This window comes from Bos mutus, chromosome 28 (genome assembly GCF_027580195.1).
Source record: "Bos mutus isolate GX-2022 chromosome 28, NWIPB_WYAK_1.1, whole genome shotgun sequence".
NCBI classification, from domain to species: Eukaryota; Metazoa; Chordata; class Mammalia; order Artiodactyla; family Bovidae; genus Bos; species Bos mutus.
Window position 1 is genome coordinate 44,606,065 of NC_091644.1, and position 13,978 is coordinate 44,620,042.

Consider the following 13,978-nt stretch of genomic DNA (forward strand, 5'->3'; position numbering starts at 1 on the left):
TTCATTCTGTATTCCAAGGCCAAATTTGCCTGTTATGCCAGGTGTTTCTTGACTTCCTACATTTGCATTCCAGTCCCCTATAATGAAAAGGACATTTGAGGCTGAGGTGTTAGTTCTAAAAGGTATTGTAGGTCTTCATAGAACCGTTCAACTCCAGCTTCTTCAGAGTTACTGGTTGGGACATAGACTTGGATTACTGTGATATTGAATGTTTTGCCTTGGAAATGAACAGAGATAATTCTGTCATTTTTGAGACTGCATCCAAGTGCTTCATTCTGGACTCTTTTTGACCATGATGGCTACTCCATTTCTTCTAAGGGATTCCTGCCTGCAGTAGTAGATATAATGGTCATCTGAGTTAAATTCACCCATTCCAGTCCATTTTAGTTTGTTGATTCCTAGAATCATATATTTACTTAAAATACAGGTAAACTAGCATCACAAATATATGTGAAAATTATTAAGCATAATATGAACACAAGCATATTTATTTGGCTTATACACAGGTTGACTTTAATTCAAGTGGTTTTTCAGTCCCATTGGACTTTTGAATTATATTGAAGGAGAAAGCAGCTTCATAGTTATCAAACTCCTGACTGTCTTTTTCACATTCCTAAGGCTATAGATAAGGGGGTTAAGCATAGGAATCATGCCAGTAAAACACACAGTGGCTACTTTGACCAGAAGCCATGAGCTTTTGGAGTTGGGTACACAATAAAGGAACAGGACAGTCCCATGGAAAATGGTGACAGTGCTCAGGTGGGAGGCACAGGTGGAGAAGGCTTTTTGGAGTTCACCAGCTGAAGGCATCTTGATGATTGTGAGAATTATGAAAACATAGGAGGTGAGTATAATCAGGAGGCTGCACACACTTCATTGAGTGTAGAATGATGAAACATGTGAGTTGACTGAAATGGGTGTCAGAACAGGAAGGAGAGACAGTGCAGAATACTCACAGCCAAAGTGATATATGATGTTAGAACTGCAGAAGGACAACTCCAAAAGAGAACATGTTATTGTCAACACATTCCACCCCATGTGTAGATTCCAGAGACCAGGAGGCTGCAGAGCCTAGGAGACACAGCAACTGTGTAGAGGAGGGGGTTACAAACAGCCACAAACTGGTCATAGGCCATGACTGCTAGAATGGACATTTCTGGAATCACAAATGCACAGCCAAAGAAAACTGTGCTATGCATCCTTTGAAAGAGATAACTCTGTCTTCCACAACCAAGATGTCTAGGAGTTTGGGTGTAAATACACTGGAAGAACAAATATACCAAAAGGATAGATGACTAAGGAAAAAGTACACCGGTGTGTGGTGTTTGGGATTGATCCTTATGACCACAGTTATGCCAAGGTTCCCCACCAGAGTGACTGTGTAAATGGTCAAGAACACCAGGAAAAAGGGTGCCTGGAGGCACAGGTGTTTTGAGAAGCCCAAGAGGATGAACATGGTCACAGGGCTCTGATTTCCTTAGTTCAGTACCATGGATCTTGATTTAAAAGATAAAAGTAAACAAGAATTAAAATTGATCAGTGGAACATGAGAAGGTGGAGTGAAAGAAACTAAAGATAGCCCAAACTAAGCTATTGAAGGCAATGTGATCAGTGTATACCCAGGAATGTTCTGAAGTGTCAGATTGGTCTTTACTTGACAAATTAAGTGAATTTGATTATGGTAAATTAGCTTTATCCGTAAGAACTTCAGTTTCCTTACCTAGAAAACAAGAGAGAATAGTGTTTATCAATAGTAGTACTTTATATAAATGATTCCTAAATAAATATGATGCATTAAATATCCTCAAGATAGAATATAATTATATGAGAACACAGGCTACATAGAAGGAAATCAGAAAAAAAAATAACTAAACAAATCATTGATTGGATTATGGCAGACATATGATAACAGTACAATTGCTCTGGGAAAGATTAAACAATTTTAATACATAAAGAAAAATATAATAGCAAATTTCACTGGGGTTAAACATATAACTGCACATGCACAATGGTCCTGGGATTAATAAAAGTAGAATTTAGCCTGTATATTGCTATTTTCAGTTCATATAGATTCCTCTGCCAAAAATCTTCTGGATCCCATATCCCTCAGATTAGAGTGAAAGGATGATCCTAGGTTAAATCAACTCATCAAATGCCAGATATCCTTGGTGTATTTTTATGATGTATTCCTTGCTAACACTAATATGCTGCATATACATTTTGTATCAAAATGGAAATTTTGTTTAAATGTTTCCAGTCCTTTAATCAGAAAGTTGATGATTCCTGCAAAATATAGTTAATAAAGATAGCAAGAGATATCGTTATTTTTGCAACAGTCAAGAAATTGCAGAATGAGAATGAACACATCTTGAGTAATAGGAAGACCTAGAAATTATACTACAGGATGGTGTTTTAATTTGCCTTATATCTAATCACCTAACCCTAGGGACTCAAACCCTGAAGAATTCTTACAGAGTTTATTGTCATGAGCTATAGACAGAATAATGGAGAAGGAAATGGCAACCCACTCCAGTACTCTTGCCTGGAGAATCCCATGGACAGAAGAGCCTGGCAGGCTACAATCCATGGGGTCGCAAAGAGTCAGACACAACTGAACATACACATTCACACACACACACACATGCACACACATGCATAGTTTCCTGTGTAGGAAATCTTGATATACACATATGCAGGGGCATTGGAAAACAAAGATTACACAAATTATTCAGTGATTGACAATTCTGGTGCAGCTAATTTTGGAAAATTTAGCCAAATGTGTAACCTACAACTCAGCAGCTAATTGAGGTTCCCATTTACAAGTGTAAGCTATTTTTAATATGTGAGGGTGAAGAAATAAAGAAAATATCTGCTTACTTGTTTGAGAATTTATTGTCAACCACATCAATACAGTTGGCCTGGTATTTTAACTGAAGATTTGTCAGGGATTGAATTGCCAAATATGCTGGTAAATCCAACCAAAGGAACATTTTAAAAGGGAATCACTTGTACACCCATGGCTGATACATGTGAATGTATGGCAAAAAACCACTACTATATTGTAAAATAATTAGCCTCCAGTTAAAATAAATTAATTAATTTACAAAAAAAAAAAAAAAAAACAGAATCCCTTGAAATATAAGGTTTTTAGTTTTTTACTTTTTTGCTATTTTACAGATTTATTAGTATGCTTTTTATAAGTAAGTCAAATATAAATGATAAAGATAGCTGGAAGAAACACAAGCTGGAATCAAGATTGCCGGGAGAAATATCAATAACCTCAGATACGCAGATGACACCACCCTTATGGCAGAAAGTGAAGAGGAACTAAAAAGCCTCTTGATGAAAGTGAAAGTGGAGAGTGAAAAAGGTGGCTTAAAGCTCAACATTCAGAAAACAAAGATCATGGCATCTGGTCCCATCACTTCATGGGAAATAGATGGGGAAACAGTGGAAACAGTGTCAGACTTTATTTTTTCTGGGCTCCAAAATCACTACAGATGGTGACTGCAGCCATGAAATTAAAAGACGCTTACTCCTCAGAAGGAAAGTTATGGCCAATCTAGATAGCATATTCAAAAGCAGAGACATTACTTTGCCAACAAAGGTCCGTCTAGTCAAGGCCATGTTTTTTCCTGTGGTCATGTATGGATGTGAGAGTTGGACTGTGAAGAAGGCTGAGAGCCGAAGAACTGATGCTTTTGAACTGTGGTGTTGGAGAAGACTCTTGAGAGTCCCTTGGACTGCAAGGAGATCCAACCAGTCCATTCTGAAGGAGATCAGCCCTGAGATTTCTTTGGAGGGAATGATGCTGAAGCTGAAACTCCAGTACTTTGGCCACCTCATGTGAAGAGTTGACTCATTGGAAAGACTCTGATGCTGGGAGAGATTAGGGGCAGGAGGAGAAGGGGGCGACAGAGGATGAGATGGCTGGATGGCTTCACTGACTCGATGGACGTTGGTCTGGGTGAACTCCAGGAGTTGGTGATGGACAGGGAGGCCTGGTGTGCTGCGATTCATGGAGTCGTCGAGTCGGACATGACTGAGAGACTCAACTGAACTCAACTGAACTGAACTGAAAGACAGCTGAAGTCCATGTAGACCAAAGATAATTAGTGCAACAAGTTTATTAATTCTATAAAGTATTACTCTGTAATTTTAAATTCCTTTCTACCAAATTGTGTTCAGAATTTCATGCTAGTTTTAGTTAAAGCAAGCACTGTGTATATGATACGAATTTGTTTCTTTTTAAAAATATTTATTTATTTATTTTTGGCTCATGGCTCCAGAACACAGGCTCGGTAGTCATGGTGCACAGGCTTAGTTGCCGTGTGACATATGGGATCTTCCCAGACCAGGCATGGAAACAGTGTTTTTATCCTCCAATATGTAGTTTAGTTAAAGCTTGAAGACTTTAATTTCATAAGCTTTGACAGTGCTTCTAGATAGAGAAGCCCAGATTGTGCATGCTCCCACAGAAAGGTTGGGATTGCATTATGTAAACACATTTTAAAAAATATATGTCTTACTTATTTGTGATGTGGCATCTTTTTTGTTAAAAAACAGAAATTTCAAATTCAGGTTTAAAGATTTGTGAGTGAGGTAAGTGCCAAATACTCATTAAATAATAAATGACTAAATGATTTTACTTTCAGAATTTGTTATATTTTAAATAACTAAAACAAGTACAGTGAGAAAGAAAAAAAGAAAAATTAGAAGAAAGACAAGTTAAATTAAGGAAAATATTCATCAGGAGATATGCTGAGGTTCAAGAGTCTAGGCTAGAGAGATATTAAAATAAATTGTTAGTGGAACCAGATAGATTGTTGAAAAACGTTTTTGAAAGGAAGAACTATTTCATTTGTCTGACACAAAATCAGACTGTATCCTAACAGACACCAACCAACAGGAAAATGGGGGGAAATATCAAAATAGACTGGAATGCCAACGATATTGCAGAATGCCACAGATCATGTGATAAAATTATTTTATAATGTTGAGGACTATTATAGTCTCTGACACACAGTTTTCCCACTGAGAAATTTAGGGAACTTTCTTTGTGGCTTAATAAAAAATAAGAGGCTTTTAGGACTACCATAACATATTTCAACTTCTTTCAAAGTAATTTTGTCAGAGTGTTGATGCCCCAAATTTGCCCCAAATTTTGTAGTTTCCTACAAAATTTGTAAGTTCCCAAGGACAATCAAAAGAATCCATACCTCATTTTCTCCCATTTCCTGTGGTCAGAAGAACTTTCATGACAGACACCCAATTTTCAAGACATTTGATTCAGTGAACACTATATATATTACAGTCATCCACAAAGGATAATTTATAAACCATAATATTACTACAGATCATTGATTATTGGATTCCAATTTTCTATTCATATGATGCTTGGCCTGTTTTTAAGGTTAGATATTGTCCAAGTACCCATCTTTGAAAGTCTTCCAAAAAATTACCACTGCTAGCTTGAATTTCTTTGGGAAAACATAAACCTCACTACAGGGTTATGAAAGGGAATTATTATTTTTAATATTTAAGAATTGATTAAAAATAAAAAGAAGATATTGCACAGTAATGATCACCCTGGAAGAGTACCATCTTTAAGACTGGAGGATGCCATGTTAGTAGAATATGGAAGAATGGAGACAGGTATCACAGATCAATAAGCTATTTTTTTAATAAACTTGAATCATTTTATATTTTTAAACTTTTTACATTTTTTGATTCTGAATTTCCCTTATGTAAGGCCTTCCCTGGTGGCTCAGATGGTAAAGAATCTACCTATAATGCAGGAGACATAGGTTTGATCCCTGGATGGGGAAAGATCACCTGGAGAAAATAATGGCTATCCATTCCAGTGCACTAGCCTGGAGAATCCCATGGACAGAGGAACCCCGTGGACTACAGTCCATGCGTGCATGCTCAGTCACTTCATTATATCTAACTCTGCATACATGTGGACTGTAGCCCGCCAGGTTTCTTTGTCCATGGGGTTCTCCAGGCAAGAATACTGGAGTGGATTGCCATGACCTCCTCCAGGGGATCTTCCCCATTCAGGGATCGAACTCAGGTCTCCTGTGTCCTCTGCGTAGCAGGCAGATTCTTTACCACTAGGCCACCAGGGGAAACCTGGGCTACAGTCTATGGACTCACAAACAGTTGGACATGACTGAGCCACCACACTTTGACTTTAGTTATGTAAGGAAAATGTCTTGTAACATAATAATATAATAAAATATGTGCCAAGCATCAGTCAGTATATTGACTGATGCCTTCTTTACTTAGTCAACATATTAATATTGGCATGTATACATCATGGACCAGATCAGGTTTTGTAATTGTTGCTCCACAAAGAAGTGAACATTGAACTGTACAATTCTTAGCAGTACTACGTGTATCTTCAGCAATCATTTAGTCATAGTCTTTCAAGGAAGAAAATTTATACGTATACTTGTTACATCCAAAAGTTTTAAAGATCAGTAGTATCTAAATCAATCTGTAGAAACAGTGGTTCTTAAATGTTACTTAATATAACCATTAGTGAACCAAACTATATTATCTAACATATTAATGCATTTAGCTTTGTAGTTCAAATGTTTACTCTTAGATTGAAAGTGCAATCTGAGAATTTTTGGAAAAGAGTTTTCATTGCATTTGTATAAATGAACTGCCTATTCAAAAGTATTTATCAAGCAAAAATAATCTGTGATAAAAAGATTTTGCAACTATTCAATCCTTTTCTCTTTTGTTTTATATTCTACTTAAGATAAAAATCTAATGAGAACCAAATTACAAGTTACATAACTTCAAATTTTATATTTAAAACAGTATATTTTAATTACTATCTTAAAACATTACTGAATATGTCAGACATTACATGATGCATTTTCAAATTTTCTAAATCACTTTTCTGTTAGTAACAGATCTTTATTAAACTACACACAGCACACTATTTTTGTTTTTTTTTTTTTTTTTTTTAATTTTTGTGACGCTGTGTTGGTTTCTGCCATCAGTTCAGTTCAGTTTAGTCGTGTCTGACTCTTGGTGACCCCATGAATCACAGCACACCAGGTCTCCCTGTCCATCACCAACTCCCAGAGTTCACTCAAAACTCATGTGCATGGAGATGGTGATGCCATCCAGCCATTTCATCCTCTGTCGTCACCTTCTCTTCCTGCCTCCAATCCCTCCCAGCACCAGGGTCTTTTCCAATGAATCAATTCTTTGCATGAGATGGTCAAAGTATTGGAGTTTCAGCTTTAGTGTCAGTCCTTCCAATGAACACCCAGGACTGGTCTCCTTTAGGATGGACTGGTTGGATCTCCTTGCAGTCCAAGGAACTCTCAAGAGTCTTCTCCAACACCACAATTCAAAAGCATCACTTCTTCAGTGCTCAGCTTTTTTCACAGTCCAACTCTCACATCCATACATGATCACTGGAAAAACTATAGTCTTGACTAGATGGACCTTTGTTGGCAAATTAATGTCTCTGCTTTTTAATATGTTATATTGGTTAGTCATAACTTTCCTTCCAAGGAGTAAGTGTCTTTTAATTTCATGGCTGAAGTTACCATCTGCAGTGATTTTGGAGCCCCAAGAAATAAGGTCTGACACTGTTTCCACATCTATTTCCCATGAAGTGATGGGACCAGATGCCATGATCTTCGTTTTCTGAATGTTGAGCTTTAAGCCAACTTTTTCACTCTCCTCTTTCAGCAACAAAATAACTGCTATACCTGCTATGATGATAGCTGAAACTATCTTGGACAAAAAGCTTTTCTTTTTCCATCAGAGCACATTGTGGAATTTTGTTGACAAAAATAAGGACTATGAAGCTACTGGACAAAGTATATAAATTTTAAGATGCAATAAAACCATGTATTACTGCATTTTGAGTTTTTAGCTTTTTCAAAGAAAAGTGTCAGAGAAAACTTATTTCAAATGGGACATCAGAACATTTCTTGATTATTACTGTCATCACAAGACATATCCTGATTAATAAGATGAGAATATTAGTATAAACTTTGAATCACCATAATGGAACTAGATATTTCAATAATGAATCCAAGACAAGGTGTGATGCATAGTAGATATTTAGCCTTCTTATTTATTGGAATTATGAATAACAGCTGTGATTTTAAAAAACTTATATGTTGTGAAAAACAGGCAGAAACACAGACAGCTGTCAACTGGTGCACACATTTGGGAAGACAGTGTAGACATCCTTTCTTCTAGAGACCACATAATAGAAACACTACAGGATTTCATTTAAACACATAGTCTACAATGCATAATTATATTTTGTATGTCCTGTAGGTTTCCTTACCATGTTACAGCTTTCTCTGATCTCCACATTCTGAGCTTGTGGGAAAGATATCTTCCAAACACCATTCCCACACTAGATCGTCTGTAACAATACTGTAAGCTCTCAGTACTCCTTCGTTTAATATATCCTGTACAAGATCATGAGAATAATTCTCCATGATTATTTTAACCTGACATTCAGTGACTTTAAGATTCCAAACAAATCATATTAGTGAATCCATGACATTTCTATTATTCAGTTTGACTTTTTCAAAACTGCTTGGATCTATAAAAATGCTTATATCACTTAATGCATTCTTGTTTAGAAAAGTGAGTCTATCAAACATAGTACATGCCCATTTCCTTATATTAATACTTTATTTCTCCACTTTATTCTCTCACTTTTAATGTTTTATTTTACCACCTACTATTATAGACAGTACTCCTTGTTTTGTCCCCTTTGTATAAATATAGACGTTCATGTTTATAACTCATAAGTATGAAATGCTGTATAATTTTATTTATAAATATGATTGTTACCGTCACTTTGTTTCTTAAAGATTACAGGAAAAACTGAAGATAGTGTCCACTTTTTTATTATTCTTCGAAAATTATTTGCCAAAATATTTATTTCATTTCTGGCTATATAGTGGAAACCCAATGAGAAAACCAGGATGAATATTACTTGAAAGAAAGTATCAGAATACAATACAACAACATTAATAGATTTGTGGGTACTTTGTTCTAAACATATGTGTGTCTCATGCAAAGATTGTTGTAACTCTGTATTTTCTTTTTAAAATAAAACAAGAGTCATGAGTCAACTCACCTAAATACAGACGCCCTTGAATGAATCATTTACAAAAGAGCTCCTTGCTAAGAATTAAACACCTGGAATGCTGCTGCTTAGTACTTAATAGAAACAGAGCTGAAAAGGGTAGTGCAGCCCACCAGTATATTTATCAGCTATTTCATATATTAGTATTGTCATATATATTTTACATATATCACTACTATTTTACATATATTACTTTTGAGAAAACTCCCAGATACCAAAGGTAAGATCAAACTAAATCCTGACACCAAACTGCATCACAAATATATGCCATCAAGACCTTAGGGATGTGGAGACAGACAATATAACTGAAGTGTTGCCTTGATTACTGCAATTCAAGTAATTAGATGTTAACACTGTCCCATGTGGTATCTTGATTCATATTATTTCCCTAAAGCCTTTGGGTATTTGAATTATTGGCTTGTTTAATCTTAAAACATAAACAAAATTGTATCTGTTTCTTGATTTTATATGGATGCAAAATATAAAAATATTCAAGAGAAAAATAATCTGACAGTATTATAGAAATAGCTTTGATTAAACCTTGTTTAATTATTTTTCTATTTTCTTATGACAGTATACTCTTCATGTTTTCTTATGTTTTAAAAAATAGAGTTGCCTAAACAGTAAGCCATACCGTTTATTTTGTACATTACACCATTTATATTGTAAACTTCATATTATATTTACACTATTGATTTTATCAAGAGGAAACAACTTTCACTGGCTTTTCAAATGTAAATAAAGTGTTCTCAGATGTTTATATTTACTATCAAATCTTGAAAATCAAGTCAATGGACATGGATTTGAGCAAACTCTGGAAGATAGTGGAGGACAGTGAAGCCTGGTGTGCTACATTCCATGGGGTAGCAAAGAGTTGGACAGGACATAGCGACTGAAAAACAACAGCATACCAAATCCACATTTTTGTGTGTGTTAAATCCCTCTTAGATATGATGTATTATATTATTTTATATATCAATGAACTGATTTGCTATTTGAACTAGTTTCCCATGTTTATTTATGATATATTATTCTGTACATTTATTATCTGGTGATACTGCCATCATACAATAAGCTATAAAACATTCCCTTCTTATTTTACAGAGAGGCAAAGTTTATGCAAGCTTGAGAATGATATCTTCTTAATGTGGAATCTTCCTTGAGGATAAGACTATAACATTTATAAAGACTTTTCTGGAGTTTAGATAATAACAGTAGGAAATAAACACCAAATGTAACTAGAAAATTACTCCTAGATGTTTCTTCTTTCAGGCTCTTCTTTCAAACACAGGGTTATTTTTATCTATTTTCTGTCAAGTATTATCTTTGTGCTTATAATAAAACTATTTTTCATCTACAAAACTGTCCTTGAACTTGAATGAACTATGTATCTAGGCAGCAAGATCCAGGGAAAATAGCATTGAAAAAGTGCTCCACAATCTGTTTCCCTATTAGCCCATCTAAGTTTTTCTTGATCTCTTTCAGGGAAAATATTTTTTTAAGATGATGAATAGTAGTGAAGACCAGTAGTGCAATAAAGAATGTAACCTACTGTCTATGGAGTATATGTATCATATGAGAGCTACCCAGCATCAACAAATTTGCTGAAATCTTATTTATTAACATACATGATATGAAAATTAGTATTACCTAATGAGGGTTATGGGCTTTACTAGAAGCTCAGGCAGTAAAGATTCTGCCTGCAATGCAGGAGAACAGGTTCCCCTGGAGAAGGGAATGGCTACCCATTCCAGTATTTTTGCCTGGAGAAGTCCCTGGACAGAGGAGCTTGTGGGCTATATCCATGGGGTTGCAAAGAGTCAGACAAGACTGAGCAAGTAACACAATGAGGTTTATATTGAACTTATAGCATGTTCTCCATTGGGAGACTATTCTGTACATTCTTTGTTTATCTTGTGAATAATTTCATTAAAAATATTGCCCCAACTTTTGAGAAATAAAGCAAAAAAAGCTGCACCTATGCAAACCACCAAGAAGAATTTAAAGTTAAAAGAGTATAATTCATTTGTGGAAATGAAGAGTTCATCATTAGGACTTTGTAGAACAGACTATAAAATCATTTATATTAACAGATTTCAATCTTAAAATCTTTACATTCAGAGTAAAATTTTACTGTCAAAATTTATGGAGAATTTCTGGATTAAATTTGTGTAAATAAATGTCCATTCAAAGAATTTTCCAAAATAACAAACATTCTATTCTACAGGATTCTGCAGCCATCCAGACTTTTTTTTCCCCCCTTTATAATTTGTTCTGGTTTCTCTTAAAAGACAGAAACCTAGTTAAAGTTTCAAAATTATACTTTACCTAAAATCTATCATCTATTTTTTTCTAAGATTAGGATCTTTTTTAAAAATTTTATTTTATTTTTAAACTTTACAATATTGTATTAGTTTTGCCAAACATCGAAATGAATCTGCCACAGGTATACCCGTGCTCCCCATCCTGAACCCTCCTCCCTCCTCCCTCCCCATACCATCCCTCTGGGTCGACCCAGTGCACCAGCCCCAAGCATCCAGTATCGTGCATTGAACCTGGACTGGTGACTCATTTCATACATGATATTATACATGTTTCAATGCCATTCTCCCAAATCTCCCAATGTTCATTGCAGCACTGTTTATAATAGCCAGGACATGGAAGCAACCTAGATGCCCATCAGCAGATGAATGGATAAGAAAGCTGTGGTACATATACAAAATGGAGTATTACTCAGCCATTAAAAAGAATACATTTGAATCAGTTCTAATGAGGTGGATGAAACTGGAACCTATTATACAGACTGAAGTAAGCCAGAAAGAAAAACACCAATACAGTATACTAACGCATATATATGGAATTTAGAAAGATGGTAACAATAACCCTGTGTACAAGACAGCAATAGAGACACTGAGGTATAGATCAGTCTTATGGACTCTGTAGGATCTTTTTTTAAATTTATTTTATTTTTTAACTTTACAATATTGTATTGGTTTTGACATATATCAAAATGAATCCATCACAGGTATACATGTGTTCCCCATCCTGAACCTTCCTCCCTCCTCCCTTCCCATACCATCCCTCTGGGTCGACCTAGTGCTCTAGCCCCAAGCATCCAGTATCATGCATCGAACCTGGACTGGCATCTCGTTTCATACATGATATTTTACATGTTTCAATGCCATTCTCCCAAATCTTCCCACCCTCTCCCTCTCCCATAGAGTCCATAAGACTGTTCTATACATCAGTGTCTCTTTTGCTGTCTCGTACACCGGGTTATTGTTACCATCTTTCTAAATTCCATATATATGCGTTAGTATACTGTATTGGTGTTTTTTCTTCTGGCTTACTTCACTCTGTATAATAGGCTCCAGTTTCATCCACCTCATTTGAATGTATTCAAATGTATTCTTTTTAATGGCTGAGTAATACTCCATTGTGTATATGTACTATAGCTTTCTTATCCATTCATCTGCTGATGGACATGTAGGTTGCTTCCATGTCCTGGCTATTATAAACAGTGCTGCGGTGAACATTGGGATACATGTGTCTCTTTCCCTTCTGGTTTCCTCAGTGTGTATGCCCAGCAGTGGGATTGCTGGATCATAAGGCAGTTCTATTTCGAGTTTTTTAAGGAATCTCCACACTGTTCTCCATAGTGGCTGTACTAGTTTGCATTCCCACCAACAGTGTAAGAGGGTTCCCTTTTCTCCACACCCTCTCCAGCATTTATAATTTGTAGACTTTTGGATCACAGCCATTCTGACTGGTGTGAAATGGTACCTCATAGTGGTTTTGATTTGCATTTCTCTGATAATGAGTGATGTTGAGCATCTTTTCATGTGTTTGTTAGCCATCTGTATGTCTTCTTTGGAGAAATGTATATTTAGTTCTTTGGCCCATTTTTTGATTGGCTCATTTATTTTTCTGGAGTTGAGCTGTACGAGTTGCTTGTATATTTTTGAGATTAGTTGTTTGTCAGTTGCTTCATTTGCTATTATTTTCTCCCATTCTGAAGGCTGTCTTTTCACCTTGCTTATAGTTTCCTTTGTTGTGCAGAAGCTGTTAAGTTTAATTAGGTCCCATTTGTTTATTTTTGCTTTTATTTCCAATATTCTGGGAGGTGGGTCATAGAGGATCCTGCTGTGATGTATGTCGGAGAGTGTTTTGCCTATGTTCTCCTCTAGGAGTTTTATAGTTTCTGGTCTTACGTTGAGATCTTTAATCCATTTTGAGTTTATTTTTGTGTATGGTATTAGAAAGTGTTCTAGTTTTATTCTTTTAACAATTGGTGCTGGGAAAACTGGTCAACCATTTTAAAAAGATTAGGATCTTAAATACAAGGTTGTGTAACATATATCAAGCATAGTTCATTCTGTAAAATGCAGGTAAGTTTTGCAAAATTAAATCAGGTTAACCAAGGTGCTCTAGCTGATAATAGCAGGGCTTCCTTTCAGTCCATCAATAATGTTACTTACCAATGAAGTTCTCTGTTATTGTATCATTATATACCAACAGAATATTATACTCAATTTAAGATTGACATGAAAGACTACTTTAGATTTTGCTGAAAGTATTTCTGAAGTGTGCAGTTCTTAATTTTATTTTTGATGTTTTATATACAAAAAGCAAATAAATTTTATATTAACAAGTACAATTTGACCACATCATATTCACAACTTTGCGGGGATAGAGATATGACTTCTTTGAACTTATAATGTCCTGATGTTTCTTGTGTGGGTATAAATAAATATGTCTTTTAAATTTAGTATATTGGTGTTGAACAATTCTCAGTTTACTATATTTCGGTTGATGCAACTCTCTTATACA

General features: G+C 35.4%; 1 pseudogene; it reads right to left on the reverse strand.

Moving 5' to 3' along the window:
- Positions 1 to 552: 552 nt before the first annotated feature.
- LOC102280927 (olfactory receptor 1165-like) lies at positions 553 to 5,626 on the reverse strand (annotated as a pseudogene).
- Positions 5,627 to 13,978: the final 8,352 nt, after the last annotated feature.